Below are 6448 nucleotides of genomic sequence, written 5' to 3' on the forward strand. Positions count from 1 at the left end.
CTGTAATGTTATACAAGTGAATATCCTTGTTCTTAGAGAATATATATGGAAGGATTAAGTGTTCAATGAGTATGATGTATACAATATACTTTCAAATTTTTAGAAAATAGATGATAGATGATGATGATAGATGATAGAGATAGATAGATAAATAGATAGATAGATAGATAGATAGATAGATAGATAGATAGATAGATAGATAGATAGATAGATAGATACAACAAATGTGACAAATAGTTAAAAGCTAGTATATCTGGATTTCTGGATGGAGGTATATTGGAGGTCTCTGTATAGTTTTGTATTATTTTTGTGACTTCTGTAAGTAGAAAATTATTTCAAAATAACTTTTAAAAAAAAATGTGGTGAGAGGAAATGGATTTGGCTCAACAGATAGAGCATCTGCCTACCACATGGGAGGTCCATGGTTCAAACCCAGGGCCTCCTGATCCATGTGATGAGCTGGCCTACTACAGCTGATGTGCACAAGAAGTGCCATGCCACACAGGGGTGTCCCCTGTATAGGGGAGCCCCATGCATAAGGAATGCACCCATTAAGGAGAGCCGCCCAGCATGAAAAAAGTGCAGCCTGCCCAGAAGTGGGGCCACACACACGGAGAGCTGACATAGCAAGATTATGCAACAAAAAGAGACACAGATTTCTGGTGCCACTAATAAGAATACAAGTGAACACAGAAGAATACACAGTGAATGGACACAGAGAGCAGACAACTGGGGGGGGGGGGTGCAGTGGGGAGGGGGAGAGAAATAAATAAAAAATAAATCTTTTTAAAAATTTAAAATATATATAAAAAATAAAATGTGGTGAGACAAGTATATGAATTTATGGAAGTACCAAGAGGTATATGAAAGATATTGATTCTAAGGAAATAATCTGAAAGGCAGACAAGAATTCATCTAAAGGAGACAGAAGTTATTTTTATAATTGGAAAAATAAATATTTTAAATAGATAAAAATTTTAAAAGTGTAAACAGAATTAAAATAATGGTTTAATGTTTAACATAGATTACTAAAATATAAAAAATGCTTCCTCTGAACAGAGGCTCCTATCTGAGGTTTTTATTGTTGGAAAAATGGTTTAAAATATATATACCCACAAAAATCCTAAGAGGAAACTACGGACACATTTGATATAATAAATTATTAAATAAAGAGGACTGTGTTGAGATTGGCAGTAATCTCTGAATTCCTTGATGTAACTCTAGAGAAAGAGGATTGGGCAGCAAATGGTGGCAGAACTCTAAAACAGAATATGTAAATTCTATTCTGTTTCTGCCACTTATTATGCTACCTTGTGAAATTTGTTTTTCTTTCTAAATCTTTACCCAGCCTAGAAGATTCTCAATGAATATTTCTTACCCAAGTTATTTGCCCAAGGACATGAATGCTTTAAGTGTTGAAAAGGAAAGTTTGGTGGCCCCACGATGTCTGGGAGATACTCAGAAGACTTCGAAAGGGAGTACTAAAGAAAACAGTATGAACAAAAAGTGTAGATTTAAGACCACATAGGAAACTGGCTTTTCCTATCCAGTATACACAGATTATGGATATCATTATATCTTAGCTTCCTATCATGACTTATAGTTTTATAATCTCCTTACTTATAGTTTTCTTTTTTGATCCTCCAGACAATCTTTAGAGTTTGAAAGACTGGTAATATCATCTCCCATCCCATCTTTGAATTGCAAATAAGAAGAATGAAAGGCAAAGAATTTAAGACATTCTTTTCTAAGGAAGTAATAGCACAGGAATTTCAGCTGGGAAACGAACAGGAATTTCAGTTGGGAAATGAACAGAAATTCAATTGAAGATATTGAAACCAATGGTAACCAACTTAAACTCAGGATTGGACATGGTGGAAACTCAGTGTCATATCTCAAAGTGATTGACAGATGAAGAGGCAGTGTTGGTGTACATAAATTTGTATACTGAGGCTGCGGTACTATGGATAATGGTAAACGAAAAGACAGTTCTCAAACAGCTTCCTTAACTACATGGTAATGTATCTTCCACAATTTAGAAAGGATGAATGAAATAAGTAGAACATTTTGAAAAGGAAGTTGACTTGGCAAAGTTCCAAACTTCAAAGATTTTTAAAAGATTTCATTTCTGCCTTAAGGCAAGATGACACCTCAACCATCCCACACAGATTTTAAAAAATCTTTCATGACTTAGAAGGCATAACGAAGAAATTTCACAACCTAATACTCTTGAACAAGTTGTTTTAGGACAAAACAGGTCAGAGTGATCTGGGATCTACTCATTCTGGCCAAGTTTTGACCAAGTAGGATCTCAGCAGCCAGCTCAGGCTTGCCTGATGTTGGATCCCAAACCTTGTCCAACTAAGAGAGCCTTTGTGGAAACTCCAGGGCTGGACAGGCAGGGCTGCTATATCTGGCTCAATAGCAGCACAACAGACTTTTATGCATGATTGCAAAGACAGTCTCACATTTGTGAGACCCCTTTTCCTACATTCAAGGGCTCATATACCGTTTTATGGGGTATTTGAGACAGCTGTGACAAGGAGCAGTTCTGTGGAGTATTTAGACACCTGTGGCAAAGGAACAATTTCTTCATTCCACAACTGATCAGAGACAGTATAAACATGCTTTCAGAATAGGTATGTGCATTTGTAGAGAAATATCAATAGAGGTCAAATGTTTTAAAATGATTTTGAAAATTAAAAAATACCTAAGTATGTGCAAATACAGGTTTACTACAAAGATGGCTCAGTTTATTTGCTCACTGGGCATGTTTTCAATAACCAGTGAAATCACATTTATTTTGTTTGTTTGTTTGTGAAGCATATTTAATAACAAGGTAGATAATATAACCTTGTCCAACATGTAACATTATGCCACTACAGCTAAAGTAAAACATCCTGTTCACTCAGTAAAAAGGATCTGCTTTATGACTGTACAATAAAGCACGATTTTAAAAACCAGCTGTAATTATAATTTTAGAACTTCATGATTTGAAAAGATGACAATGTCCTCTGTTTTAATATGGGGGAAATTCCTTTGAAAGTCATTCAAATCTTGTACAAAAATTCCTTAGCTGTGTTCTTAAGATTATTCTGTCACATCTTCATGATTAAGGTGATACAACCTTTTAGAAAAGATGTTCCAGCTCGCCTGATCTCATCAACCAGGAGAAAGTTGGTGGCAATCACAGGGCAGGAGTGCAGAAGCAATTTCTTTACACAATAGTTATCCCATATGCCTACTTCTGCTGCTACCATCAGCTCACCTGTGTTCAAGTCTACACTCACAAGTTGACCTGATTCTGAATGTGCTGCTTGTACTTTTACTAGTCAAAACCAGAGTTCTGAGCAAGAACCTTGGAAATAATGAGCAATGCATAAGCAAATACTTGGACTCCAAGGTGGGCCCTGCCCTTTACACTGGGCTTATATTTAGCCAGAGCTTCTGCCCTTGCCACTTGCACTGCACCCAGCACCTGGAACCACGCAGCCATCATTAATAGCAATTTTTTTTAAAGAGCTATGTTTTTTTCTCCATATGATGGTTTTTAAAAAATATTTACTTATTTATTTATTTATTCTGCCCCCACCCCTACCCTGTTTTTACCATGTCCCCTCACTGTGTGAACTTCTGTATCTATTTCTCTCTTTCTCTTCTTGTTTTTTTTCCTCTAGGATTCACTAAAATTCCATCCTGGAGACCTCTGATGAGGAGAGAGGTTCTCTGTCACCTGAGCTACCTCGGTTCCTCGTTTCTGCTGCCCTTCACCTTGACTCTCCCCTTTGTCTCTCTTTTTGTTGCGTCATCATCTTCCTGTGTAACTCACTTGTGCAGACATGGCTCATGGCATGGGCACTTGCACTGGCACTCGGCTCACCACGCAGGCCCCCAGCTTAGCACACAGGCTCTTGGCTTGCCATGCAGACACTTGGCTTACCATGCAGACACTCACACGGGCACTTGGCTTGCCACACAGGCACTTGGCTCACCACACAGTTGCTGGTTTGCTCTGCAAGCAAAGAAATGGACGATTAATGACAATAAATCCTTTATCTGAATCATCACAGACTTTCAGTTCTATTATTTTTTTAACTCAATCTTCAATGAATTTTCCTTTGACTTTTACTAGTTTTGTTCTCTCTCTTCTGCACTCTTATAAAAAAGCCAGAGTTCACTTCTGTTTCTTCATATTCTAAGACATATTGCATGTGAGGATGTATGCATGTTCTATTTTATTTTTCATATCAGAATGCTGTGCCCCATGGTCCAAAACAAGTTCTCTGATTAAGCTTGTATCAGTTCAGATTTATGTTTCATGTCCATGATCTCAACCATGAAAAGGTAGATAGGTTCATCTTGTTTTTTATGGCCAAATTGGAGTCCACTACAGCTTCTGTTAAGACATTAGCAAAGTCAGCATAGTATGGAGAGATGTTCTGGCTACATCCAGAAGTGTTTCTCTGTCCATCACTTTGCTTACCTTGATTTGTTCCAAAAACTAAATCATCTTTTCCTTTGCAGCTTCAAATCTTCTGTTATTATTCTGGGATGATGACCTTCGGAAATGTAGAGATCCTCTTGTTTCATCAGCTCTCCGATGATCAGGACATTGGAAGTAATACCATTACTAGTTATGTCATCCTGGGCTGTTGCTACTTTTGCTATTAAGGGGGCTGTTGGGTGTTGAATTTGCATTCATAAAGCAGCACATTGCTGTCTTTAGTAAGCTTGATGTCTCCAGCACCAGAAACAAGCATCTTCATGATGCCTTTGGGCCCCAAGGTGGTGCTCAGCACATCCTGAAGCCCTCGTGCCATGCTAATGTTGACCACCAGCACCACTTAGGCTCAGGCCACCTCGGTCTTGGGGTTCAAGGTCTTCACAGTCACCATAGCTGACCCAGCAGATGAAAAGAAAGAAACCCCCCAAGGCTGGCTCAGTGTGGCCAGGAGGTGCACATTCATTTATTGTATTAATTTGGGGCCAATGCTGCCAAAGCAATATACCAGGAACGAGATGTCTTTTACAGAGGGAATTTATTACCTTAGAATCTTATTGCAGCCATGGAAGTGTTCAAAATCAAGGCATGATCAGAGATGATTTCTCCCAAGCTGCAGCTCAGTGCGATCAGGCACTTGGTGGCATCTGTTCATCTCTCCTCTCACCTTTAAGCTCATTGCTTTCAGGTTCTGGCTTAAGTGGCTTCCTCTCAGCTCCTACGTTCCTTTGATTTCCACTTTTGGATCCTGGGACCTTATCTCTCAGTTGCTGAGTTCACCTTATCTCCATGAACTCAGTTCTTTATTCCATGCCTTTAGGTCTTTATTCCTCTGTTTATAAAGTATTCCAGGATTAGGATTAAGACCCACCATGGGTCATGTAATCTAATCAAAGGTCCTTACCTGAAGTAATTTAACCAAAAGGTTCCACCTAAAATAAGTTTACAGGAATGAATTATCTTTAGGAACAATATTTTTGTGGTTCCACAGAAGAGTTAAACCACTACAGGGCCAGAGAGGTTGTGGTCCTGTGGCACTATGCTAACCATGAAGTCCCTGTTCAATGGTAAGGAAATTTATCCAGTATCTTTTACTCAGTAGAAAATCTCCATGTCAGTGTTATGCCATCCCAGTTTCTCTCTTCCTTTCGAATTACTCATATCCTTCACTCAAGCGTCTCTGGACATCTCTGTAAGCATTTGAAGCAACAGTCTCATTATTTCTTACCTTCTAGGTTAAGAAATACTCAGAATAGAAGTAGATTAGTTCTATTTTTGTTTAACACTAAAGAAAAAGTTATAATCTTATGTGGCAGTTTGACATTGTTTGTGAATTTCACAAACAGATGTTGAATAACGTTTGTAAACTGGTCTGTCCCTCTGGGCATATTAAATTATCTTATATTCAGAGGTTTCATTTTCACTTGATTAAATAACGATTAAGACTTCAATTGGGCCACTTCAGTTGAGTCCCCACCCCCTTGTTGGGCAGGAACTCACAGAGAAAACTACACAGCAGAAGGACTCACACCTCCTGACTTCAAACTGTATTACAAAGTAACAGTATTCAAAAGAATGTGGTGCTAGCATAAAAATAGATCAGCAGAACAACATTTTTAAGTCCAGAAATAGACCCACACATCAATGTCCAATTGATTTTTGACAAGGGTGCTAAGTATATGCCATGGGGAAAGAATAGTCTCCCAGCAAACAGTGTTGGGAATACTGGATATCTCCATGCAGAAAAAAGAAGGTAGACTCCCTACACCATATACAAAATTAACTCAATCTACAACTGCAAGCAAAACAGTTCCATCTTTCTGCCCCATGGGTTCTAAGCCCCCTCTCAATTAGAAGCAAAGTGGGCATCACCATTCCCAAATCCTCAAGACCGAGGAATGAACAACATAAGGGGGAATGCAACAAATGGACTAAAGTAGACTTATT

General features: G+C 38.5%; 1 pseudogene; it reads right to left on the reverse strand.

Moving 5' to 3' along the window:
• Positions 1-3988: 3988 nt before the first annotated feature.
• On the reverse strand, positions 3989-4895 carry LOC101423017 (T-complex protein 1 subunit zeta pseudogene; annotated as a pseudogene).
• Between the last annotated feature and the right edge of the window lie 1553 nt (positions 4896-6448).

Source organism: Dasypus novemcinctus, chromosome 1, assembly GCF_030445035.2.
Source record: "Dasypus novemcinctus isolate mDasNov1 chromosome 1, mDasNov1.1.hap2, whole genome shotgun sequence".
Taxonomy (NCBI): domain Eukaryota; kingdom Metazoa; phylum Chordata; class Mammalia; order Cingulata; family Dasypodidae; genus Dasypus; species Dasypus novemcinctus.